Source organism: Dipodomys ordii, unplaced genomic scaffold (genome assembly GCF_000151885.1).
Source record: "Dipodomys ordii isolate 6190 unplaced genomic scaffold, Dord_2.0 Scaffold35, whole genome shotgun sequence".
Lineage (NCBI taxonomy): Eukaryota > Metazoa > Chordata > Mammalia > Rodentia > Heteromyidae > Dipodomys > Dipodomys ordii.
The window spans coordinates 10,101,433-10,113,035 of NW_012267251.1; the positions used below are offsets into that span (position 1 = coordinate 10,101,433).

General features: G+C 46.7%; 2 non-coding genes across 2 annotated transcripts; one reads left to right on the forward strand and one right to left on the reverse strand.

The window, feature by feature from the left end:
- The first annotated feature begins 10,436 nt into the window (after positions 1-10,436).
- Trnak-uuu lies at positions 10,437-10,509 on the forward strand. Its single transcript has one exon. It is a non-coding gene; the product is annotated as a tRNA-Lys (tRNA).
- Positions 10,510-10,996: 487 nt separating this feature from the next.
- Trnak-uuu lies at positions 10,997-11,069 on the reverse strand. The gene has a single exon. It is a non-coding gene; the product is annotated as a tRNA-Lys (tRNA).
- Positions 11,070-11,603: the final 534 nt, after the last annotated feature.

Genomic DNA, 11,603 nt, shown 5'->3' on the forward strand with positions numbered 1-11,603 from the left:
CCTCTCCCCGATCGCTCCCTTCCCACCTCCCCTCCCGATCGCTCCCCTCCTCCTCCCCTCCCGAACGCGCCCCTCTCTCCTCCTCTCCCAATAGCTTCCCTCCCGCCTCCCCTCCCCGATCTGTCCCCTCCTCTTCCCCTCACCACTCCCCTCCCTGATCGATCCCCTTTCCCCTCCCCCTCCTTTTTCTCTCCCCTCCCTTCCTCCCTCCTCCCTCCTCCCTCCTTTTCCTCCCGCCCTCGGCGCAGTGCGTGGCCAGCCACGCGCTGGCGTCCTGTGCGGCTCTCCAAACCCTAGAGCCGGGATTCCCGCTTCCCACTTGGGTGAGGGCGTTTGCAGGTGGTCGCCACTTTCCCCTGCTGGAACACTCCCCCTCCCCCCCCGCCCCCGCCCATGTGAATCAGGTGAAAGCAAGCCAGATCATTCCGTGGTAGGCACCGGGGTTCAAGGTTCAAGGTGGGTTTGAGGGATGGCCCCGCATCTTCACGCTAGCGAGGCAGGAAAGAATCCCTGTCTTGAGGCCAGAGGTGCAGGTGCAGGGATACATACACACAGTCTGGTTCTTTTCCCATTGGTCCAAGTGAATGTTTCCACCTGAGGGGAGAGGGGAGGCAGAGGACCCTCCAACCCACTGATGGTACAAAAAAAAAAACAACTATAATATGTTATATCCTAATAGTTGACTCTCGGTACCTTTTTTAGAGCACTGGTAGTGGGAACCATTTTCCTGAAGGCTTCCTTCCTTCCTTCCTTCCTTCCTTTTTTCCTTCCTTCCTTCCCTCCTTCTTTCCTTCCTTCCTTCAATCCTGGGAAGATCAGAACCTGGTCCTCCCCCCTCCATTGCCCTCTGCACCCCTACAGATGCTGGGGTCTCAAGACACACTATCTGCCTCAGATGGCCAGCAAAAATGCCTATGGAAACAACTACTAAGTTTTGCCCCACACCAAGGAAATATTTGTTTAGCTGATACCATTCCAATCTGTCTTGGGTTTAATGGAGTCAGAAAGATGTGGGTCCTTCTAAATTGTTTCCTCAGTCTCTGCCACAAGCCCAGCCATAATTCCTGGGGATACAATGCTTGAAGGTCAGCCTAGTGTTAGTCTTAGAGACTGGAAAAAGACCAGGGCTCAGTAAGAGAGAATTAGAATAACCAGAAAAAGTCCCACCAAGAGCAGATAGCAACATAAAAAGCACATTCCTGGGCCATGCCTGTAATCCTAGCTACTCTGGAGGCTGAGATCTGAGGATGGCAGTTGGAAGCAAGCCCAGACAAGGTAACAGAGTACAGTACCTGGGTGTGGACAAAGACACCTGAGGAGTGGTGTGACCTGGCATATTAAAGGAAGGGGTTGGGCAAAGGAAAGCTTTGACCTCCAGATCCACCCCATCTGTCTTCTGGTTTTCTTTGGAGTCATGGTCAACCAAAGCTGCCTGTAGCTAGTCATCTTCCTTTTCCTTCACTCTGTCTTGTTTCAGACTGTTCAGGCCCCGGAGGTGGGCAGCTGCTTGCTGCTGGCCCAGTGTACATCATAGTATTCCTTGTGGCTTTCCTAGTCCCTACTGCCAACCCACCCCCCCTGCAGTGCTGGGAAGCCTGGTACCTCCCATGTACCTCCTACATACTAAGCAAGTGCTTTACCACTAAGCTACACCCTAATTATTGTTACCTAAATCAGAATGTGGCAGTTGCTTTCCACTGCCACAGGCGTATAAGCTGGGAGATGAACAAGGAGGTTGAATCTACATTCTGGCTGGGAGATCAAGGAAGCTGAGAACTGTGGCAGAGATAAAAACAAACTGACAAACATAAAAAAAGAGCACATTAACGGCAGGCACCAGTAGCTCATGCCTATAATCCAAGCTTCTCAAGAGGCTGAGATCTGATGTTTGTCGTTCAAAGCCATCCTGAGCAGAAAAGTCTATAGAAGCTGGGCACCAGTGGCTCACTCCTGTAATCCTAGCTACTCAGGAGGCTGAGGTCTGAGAATTGAGGTTCAAAGCCAGCCCAGGCAGGAAACTCTGACAGACTCTTATCTCCAATTAACCATCAGAAAACTGGAAGTTGCACTGTGGCTCAAGTGGTAAACAAGGTGAGTGCTCTACCAGGCCCAGAGTTCAAGCCCCATGACCTACCAAAAAAAAAAAAAAAGCCAGAAGTGGAACTCAAATGGTAGAGCACTAGCCTTGAGCCAAAAATTTCTGGGACAGTGCCCAGGCCCTGAATTCAAGCTCCAAATGGACTGACATCAAATGAAGTGAAAAAAATCCATGAGACTTATTTCCAATTAACTAGCAAAAAGCCAGAAATAGAGGTAGAACCTCTATGGTAGAACCTCAAATGGTAGAACCTTGAGTTCTACCTTGAGCAAAAAAGGCAAGCAAGAATGGGCAGCTCAGGTTCAAGACATGCACACACACACAAAAGAAATAAAACACAGAATGAGAGAATACATCAAATAAATGATATCTAACAAGGTATTGAATGTAGAGAATTGGTGAGGGGAGGAATCTTGAATTATATCCCTCAAGCCTTAGGAGTCCGTGGCAGAGCTGGTCAAGACTAGAGATAGGGGCTGGGAAGGTGGCTCAGTGGTAGTGCTTGCCTTGCATGCATGAGGCCCTGGGTTTGATTCCTCAGCACCACATAAACAAAAAGAAAAAAGCCAGAAATGGCACTGTGGCTCAAGTGGTAGAGTGCTAGCCTTGATCTGAAGAGCTGAGGGACAATGCCCAGGTCCAGAGTTCAGGCCCCACGACCAGACCCAAAAAAAGAAAGAAAAGAAAAGAAAAAAGATTAGAGAGAAGTTAGGAGCTATAAATCAGGCATGGATCTTTGTGTGGAGGACTCATCGTGAGTTTAAATGCGGACATGTTGGGTTGAGTTGCGGATAGTAAAATTATGGACTCTATGAGATTACTCAAGGGGACATTCAGAGAAAGGAAGAGGCCTGCAAAAGAAATCAGGAAGTAGCCAGAGAGGTGGGGCTCAGAGTACCTAGAGGAAGCCTGTCAGGAACGGGTAAAGGACAGCACAAAGGCGCAGGAGGGAGAGGTTTGCAATGGCCAGGTTCCAGTGGCTACAAGAATAAAGGACACAATCTAGTTTGCCAACTAAAGAGAAGGAAGAGAGAGGGGAATGTAGAATGGGGGCATTCTTTTTTTCTGTTGTTGTTGTTCTTCTTCTTCACAGACTTTCCTACCCAAGCTGGCTTCAGTCCTCAGATTTTAGCCTAAGTAACTAGGATTTCAGACTTGAGCCACAAACTCCTGGGGGAGATTTTTTTTTTTTTTTGTCCACCACTGGGCTTGAACTCTGGGCCTGAGCACTGTCCCTGAGCTATTCAGCTCAAGGCTAGTGCTCTACCACTTGAGCCATAGCACCACTTCGGTTTTCTGGTGGTTCATTAGAGATAAGAGTCTCACGGAGGAAGTGGCGCTGTGGCTCAGGTGGTAGAGTGCTGGCCTTGAGCTGAAGAGCTGAGGGACAGCGCCCAGGCCCAGAGTTCAAGCCCCATGACCAACAACAGCAAAAAGAAAGACTCTCACAGACTTTCCTGCCCAGGCTGGCTTTGAGTCACCATCCTCAGAGCCCAACCTCCTGAGTAGCTAGGATTTCAGGTGTGAGCCACCCAGCGCCTGGCTGGAGATTTTTTTTAAATGAGAAAAAAAAGTTAAATATGTTCCTGGCTTGGAGGGGCACATGAGACTGGAAATGTGGCTAGGTGGTAGAGTGCTTTCCTAGCATGCATGAAGCTCTGGGTTCCATTCCTCAGTACCACATACACAGAAAAAGCCAGAAGTGGCACTGTGGCTCAAGTGGTAGGGCACTCGCCTTGAGCAAAAAGAAGCTCAGGGACAGGGCTCAGGACCTGAGTTCAAGCCCCAGGACTGGCAAAAAAAAAAAAAGACATCCTGGGATGGAGTTGGTCAGATTATCCTCACAAGGAGAGATACACAAGCAGATACACTTGCAGATTGGAAAATCTAGAGGCTAAACTCTGAGAGGACTGGCTACTACCTGTCTCTAGACAGTGTGTTAAGAGAGAAGACCTAAGAGGGGGTTGGAAAAAGAGGCTTATGGTTAAAATGGCCACAGACACAATGAGGCGGATGGAGGTAGCTCAGCAGCACGTTATAAGAAGCCCTGAATTAAATCTCCAGCACTTAATTTACAAAAAAAAAAGTCACAGGCAAAACCATTACAGGAAATGAAATTAGTAGAGTACGGGTAACAGCTGAACATGACTTCAGCCCAAATGTCTATCTTCTGCAGTGATTCCAAGCCCAGATGCAGAATGTTAGGCAAGAGTCCCCTGGGGTAAGTGAAACAGAAAAGGCTGACAATCTTTGCCGCCCCCCTCTCCCCACCCCCTGCCCCAGCCTGCCTTAGGTTGGGGGCGGGGTTGGGGGGGGCATTGGCACTGGCTTTGAGCTCTAGCTCAGGTTTTTCTCCTCCAGTCTGGTGCTCTTAACACTTGAGCCACAGGTCTACTTATTTCAGTCTCCTTATTTCAGTCTCCTGAATAGCTAGGATTACAGGCGTGAGCCACCAACGCCCAGTCAATATAACTCTTGAAAGTTCAAATTCCGCCTGGTGCTGGTGGCTCAGGCCAGTAATTCTAGCTACTCGAAGAGGGTGAGATCTGAGGATCGCGATTCAAAGCCAGTGAGACTCTTATCTCCAATAAACGACTCAGAAAACCGGAAGTGGAGCACTAGCTCAAGCAGTAGAGCGCTGGCCTTGAGCTAAAGAGCACAGGGCCAGCGCCCAAGCCCAGAGTTCAAGCCCCATGACCGACCAAAAAAAAAAAGAAAGAAAGTTCAAATTCCTAGCCAGGTGCTGACGCATACCTGTAATCCTAGCTACTAGGAGGCTGAGATCTGAGGATTGCAGTTCGAAGCCAGCCCAGACAGAAAAGTCCATGAGACATTTATCTACAATTAACCACCACAAAGCTGGAAGTGGTGCTGTGGTTGAAGTGGTAGAACACTAGCCTTAAGCAAAAGAAGCTCAGGGTCAGAGCCCAAATTCTGAGATCAAACCCCAGGACTGGTGTGGACACACACACACACACACACACACACACACACACACACACATACACATATAGAGTTGGAGCTTCTGAAGAAAGTCCTGTCACAACTGGCCTTTGCTTTCCTTTTAGCCTCAGACAACAAGGATTTGCTCTTGTTCATCTTTGTCTCTCCAGACCAACATCTAACCATTAGTATTCAATAAACTTGAATAATTGAGTGAATAATCTCCCATATTTGCAATGCAAATGCTACACTTTGGTTTTATTGAGCTCTCTGCAGATGTGTGTACAATATCTTATGTACAATATTCTCACCCAGGGGCCTTTCTACAAGCTCTTTCCCTAGTACAAGAATGGGTCTTCCGGGGCTGGGAAGGTGGTTCAGTGGTAGAGCGCTTGCCTTGCATGCCTGAGGCCCTCGGTTCGATTCCTCAGCACCACATAAGCAAAAAGAAAAAAGCCGGAAGTGGCGCTGTGGCTCGAGTGGTAGAGCGCTAGCCTTGAGCAGAAGAGCTGAGGGACAGCACCCAGGCCCAGAGTTCAGGCCCCACAACTGGACCCAAAAAAAACAAACAAAAGAATGGGTCTTCCCGCCCAGATCTCCCCATGCTTACCTCTGTTCTTTTCACTTTGCATCACTGATTTGGGGGATGGGTAACAGGTGGCTGGCAGGCCGCTTAAGGAACCTGACAGAACAGACACACATGCTTCTCATTGTCTCTCCATGGCTGTCTGCCTGTATTGAGAATCCTGTATGGCCAAAGTCACCAATGATGTCATAAGCATCAAAGTAGTCTTTGGCAGGAAAAAAAAAAAAAAAGATTCCTCACCCCTGGAAGGAAGAATAACCTCCCAAAGGAGGAGATGGCCACTTACTAGTTTCTGCCATCTGAGGATGTGTGAAAGGATTCTGCAGATATGATTAGCTAAAGACCTGGAGATTAGCCTGGATTATCCAGATGGACCCCATCTAATCATACCAGTCCTTAAAATGGAGACCCTAGCTTGATACCACCAGTGGCTCACACCCGTAATCTTAGCTACTCAAGAGGCTGAGATCTGAGCATCACAATTCAAAGCCAGCCCAGAGAAGAAAAATCTAGGAGATGCTTATCTCCAATTAACCACAAAAAAGCTAGAGCTGGGCACTAGTAGCACACACCTGTAATCCTAGCTACTCAGGAGGCTCAGATCTGAGGATCCAGGTTCAAAACCAGCTCAGGCAGGAAAGGCTGTGACACTGTTACCTCCAATAAAACACCAGAAAACCGGAAGTGGCACTGTGGCTCAAGTGGTAGAGCACTAGCCTTGAGCTGAAGAGCTAAGGGACAGTGCCCAGGCCCAGAGTTCAAGCCCCATGACAAAAAAAAAAGCCAGACATGGAGGTGTAGTTCAAGTGGCAGAGCACACATCCTTAAGCAAAAAAGCTAGGGGATAATGCCAAGACCCTTATTTCAAGCCCTAGTACCAACACACAGAATCTGTTTTTTGTTTTTGTTTTTCCACTTGTGGGGCCTGAACTCTCGGCCTGGGAGCTGGCCCTCAGCTCTTCAGCCAAGGCTAGCGCTCTACACTTGAGCCATAGCATCACCTCTGCCTTTTTCTGCTTATGTGGTGCTGAGGAATGGAACCCAGGGCCTCATGCATGCAAGGCAAGCACTCTACCCACTGAGCCACCTTCCTAGCCCCCCCCAATTTTTAAGTCAAAGAGAGGTGTGATGAACCAACAAAATGTAGCATTTTCAACTTTCAAGTTGTTGGGTGGAGGTTCTAAGTCAAGGGATGTGACTGTCCTCTCAACGTTGGAAAAAACAAGGAAGAGATTTAACCCTGGTATGTATAACTTCTAAGATCTATACCCATAAAATAAAATGTAATAATCTAGTCACCCTACAATAACATTCATAGTTAAAAGTCTGTACCTTTTGAATACTATCTCCCATTTCTTAGAGCTTCCAGAAAGAACAGTCCTGCTGACTGTTAGATTTCAGTTTACTGACCACCACAGTGGACTTCTGACCCATGGGACTAAAGGTAACACATTTGTGTTGTCTTTAATGCACTAAATTTGGGATGATTTGTTACAGCAGTCATAATAAACAAACGCCAGAGCTAGGTCTTCAGGAAACTTCCCTACAGGGGGCTCCTAAAAGAGTCTATACACAGCTGCCTGGGCTGGATACTGGTTGTGGGGTGTTGAAATGTGTTATGTGTAATTTCTTTAGTTGGAAGGGGATAAAGAGAAGGGAAGATGGATGGAAGGGAAGATCCATCTTGTGGGCAAGAAAGATCCCCACTGTGTTGACTTTTGAATTTAATTGCCTGATTTAGAGCAGATACTCAATAAATACTAGGTGAATGAGAGAAATCATAAAGACTTGAATCTAGCTTTTTCTTTTAGCCAGTCCTGGAGCTTGAACTCAGGGCCTGGTTGCTGTCCCTGAACTTCTTTTGCTCAAGGCTAGCACTCTATCACTTGAGCCACAGTGCCACTTCCGGCTTTTTTGTGTGTTTGTGGTACTGAGGAATCAAACTTGAACTCTGGGCCTGAGTACTGTCTCTCAGCTCTTCAGCTCAAGGCGAGCGCTCTACCACTTGAGCTACAGCGCCACTTCCTGCCAAATAATTTTTAAAACAAAGAAAACCTTGCTATTTGCAACTTCATCATTAACCTGGAGTAAAATAAATCAAATGACAAAAGACAAATACTATATGCCTTATGTGGAATTCACAGAAGCAGAGAGCAGAATTGTCATTGCCAACCTGGCAGGTGGTGAGGGAAATGAGAAATGATATTCAAAGAGTACATATCAGCCTTTGGCTATGAATGTTGGGGATTTAATTATTGTAAGACTAGAGGTAACAGTGTTGCATTGTATTTTATTTATTTTACTTATATATTTATTTTGCTAGTCCTGTAGCTTGAACTCAGGGCTTCTTTTGCTCAAGGCTAACACTCTACCACTTGAGCCACAGCACCACTTCCAGCTTTTTCTGTTTATGTGATACTGAGGAATTGTATCCAGGTCTTTATGTATGCTAGGTAAGCACTATACCATCTAAGCCACATTCCCAGCCATTGCATTGTATTTTATTTATTTATTTATTTTCGTGGGTTGTGGGGCTTGAACTCTGGGCTTGGGCGCTGTTTTTGTGCTCTTCAGCTCAAGGTGAGCGCTCCACTGCTTGAGCCACAGCGCCACTTCCAGTTTTCTAGTGGTTTTTATCGGAGATAAGAGTCTCACATATTTTCCTTGCCCGGGCTGGCTTTGAACTGCAATCCTTAGATCTCAGCATTCTGAGTAGCTAGGATTACAGGTGTGAGCCACTGGCGCCCGACTTTGCATTGTATTTTATAAGAGTGGCTCACGCCTGTCACTCTAGCTACTCAGGAGGCTGAGATCTGAAGATCATGGTTCAAAGCCAGCCCCAATTTTGTTTTCTTTTTTTCTTTTCTTTTCTTTTTTCTAGTTTTGGGGCTTGAATTCAGGGCCTGCGCACTGTTCCTGAGCTTCTTTTGCTCAAGGCTAGCACTCTGCCACTAGAGCCACAGTACTACTTCCAGCTTTTTCTGTTTGTGGTACTGAGGAATTGAACTCAGGGCTTCATGCATGCTAAGCAAGCACTCTACCACTCTATCACTCTACCACTGAGCCATGTTCCCAAGTTCCTTATAAGACTCTTACTCTAAGTAACCATTCAAAAACTAGTAGTAGGGTTATGGCTCAAAGTGGTAGAGCACCAGCCCTGAGCAAAAGAGCTCAGGGACAGTGCCCAGGTCCTGAGTTCAAGCCCTATGACCCACAAAAAAAAAAAAGAGTGTAGATCTTAGGTGTGATATGCACCTGCTCACACATACCTGTCTGTGTTAAAAGAATTAGTAAAATAAGCTTAAGAATGAGCAGCTCAAATGTACAATCTGGGAGGTTAGCCTGCTCTCTAGTGGCCAGATTGAGTTCAACAGTCTATGTCAGAGGACAAGTTTCAGAAAGCAATTCAGGAACAGCAAAAATACATTGTTTATTGAGAACCTCTTATTTCCACAGCAGAGAGGTTGGCACACAGTCAGGGCAGAAAGCAGTGAATCTGAATAGGGAGGGCTGGTATATTTAGAAGATATTACATAACGTAACCTGGCTGGAGTGCAGGGAGGTAGAGAAAAGGCTGAATTGTTAGTTTAGATCAGGCTAAAGAAAATTATTTCATCTCATGGGGAGATCTTAGAAGCTATGTGTCCATCTGTGTGTGTGTGTGTGTGTGTGTGTGTGTGTGTGTGTGTGTGTGTTGGTCCTGGAGGTTGAACTAAGAGCTGGGTGCTGTCCATTAGCTTTTTTGCTCAAGGCTGGTACTCTTACCATGAACCACAGCTCCACTTCTGGTTTTTTAGTGATTAATCAGAGATAATAATCTTATAAACTTTTCTGCCTGGGAGGGCTGGCTTTCTAATCTTGATCTTCAGATCCTAGCCTCTATTGAGTGGCTAAGATTACAGATTGAGCCACTGGTGCCTGGCAGTTTCCCTCTTTTTGTATGTGGAAACCCAAGCCTATTCAGCATCATTGGGTTTGGTGGTCATTGTTCTAAAATATCTGGACAATTGTAGGAAGAGAAAAATTCCTCCCATTGAGGCTGAGTTATTTTGTTGTTCATTGTGTTCAGTGGTTCTCAGAAACAAAAACGAATTCCCTTATCAGTCTTTGAAATGTCCTTCATTCAGTGTTGTTACACGCCCTGTGAGTCAGGGTTGATGAACTGGTTTTAGAAAAAGTAGATTGATCTGCAGACTTTCCTTAATACCCCATGTTCCACTCCTTGTGGGAATAAGAGGAATTACAATGGAAAGGAATTCTTTGGTGAGCTTGTGTTTAAAAAATGGTAACTTACTTGTGCTTTCCTGACAGATGGAGGAGACAAAAACCAAAATTTAAAGACTAAATTCCTACAGTGTAAATTCAGACCCGCCTTTCCACACACTCCGATTTGCCTACCATGTGAGCCCCTCCGTTCAGAAATCAAATGCCTTTCCTTCTTCCTCTGGTGGAGGAAGTGTTCTTTTCCTTAAAGAGGTGCTGTTGGTGGAAATAATGCTCTCCTGGGAAGGGATTGAAGAGAAAAAGTGTAACAAAAAAAAAAAAATGGTGCAGCCCTGCCTTTGAAGTCTCAGTGTTCTTTCTGCCCATTTTTGTGTAATTTACTGTTATTGATTTCACTTAGAGAATTTAGTAGATATTGGTAATTTCTGCAACAAGAAAAGTCAGGCCATTTCAGAAAATATATGCAGGAAGTAAGTGGAATTTTTAAAAGTTAAAGAAATATGGCTTTATAAACAGGATTCAGCAAGAAAAGCAACCAGTCATCATTTATATCAAGTAAAAAAAAGCAGAAGCAAGGGACAGAGAGCCCGGATAGCTCAGTCGGTAGAGCATCAGACTTTTAATCTGAGGGTCCAGGGTTCAAGTCCCTGTTCGGGCGTATCTCCCTTTTCTTTCCAAATTCTGTCTCTCCCCGCCCTGGGACTCAGGACCAGAGTGGTTTCGGGGATTACGTCTAAAAACCCACTTCGGTTCACGAGTAACTGACTTGTGAGGATGCTGCGCGTTCTTTTAAAGGGGAAGAAAAAGTTATTATTAGACAACGACGTCTTCCCTGGCGAGCACCGAGGTTCCGTACGCGTGGTGCGCCTAACAAGGAGGAAATTGCTTCTTCGGATTGCTGATTGAGTTTTCCCAGACAAAAACCTGGGGGGCAGGGGGCAGGGGAGGAGGGGGGAGGGATGGGGGGAAGCGAGGGAGGAGGGGGAGATCGGAAGTGCCCGCATTCTCCCCGCACTCTCATCCCCTTCCCCCTACATCAAGCTGTTACGAGGGAATAGCACACGTTCTTGTTAGGAAGAAGCGCAGACGTCAGTATTTAACTAGAAATGTGTAAAAATGTTGGTTGTTGAAAGACAAAAAGGAGACGCCCGAACAGGGACTTGAACCCTGGACCCTCAGATTAAAAGTCTGATGCTCTACCGACTGAGCTATCCGGGCTCTTGCTGAAAGCTTGCTGCTCTAGAGATCTTTATGTGGAAGGAAGCCTTGCGCACTTGGCCCCGCCCCACGCGGAGGATTCGGGCGCGGAACCAGTGCCTTTCCTTAGTTCACGCTAAACCACGAAATAAAGTTGCACGCACTTGCCTCGTCATCGGCTAGACGTCTTTGATTTGTAATCTAAACGGGTCTAGGCTTTGCAGCAGTGACCTGGGGCCCATTTTACCGTTGATCGCCGTGGACATCCGCCTTGCAAATCCTACCAACAGGAGAAATAAAATTGTCTAAGAGAAAATACTAATATTCCGTTCCGCAGCTATTGGGCAGCTAGAGGGTCGTGTAGGTCATCCGAAGGCATTCAAGTCATTTTCTGCGGCCTAAACCCTGGATTGGCAGTGGGAGCAGAGACCCTAGGAAGCCCAGGAGGCCTGGGACCAGCCTCGAGATCGATCTGATGGATCCACCGTCTGGACATCCGAGGCCCTTGCCTTCCGCAGCTGTCAGGAGTGTGCACACAGGCCTCTCCCAAAGAGG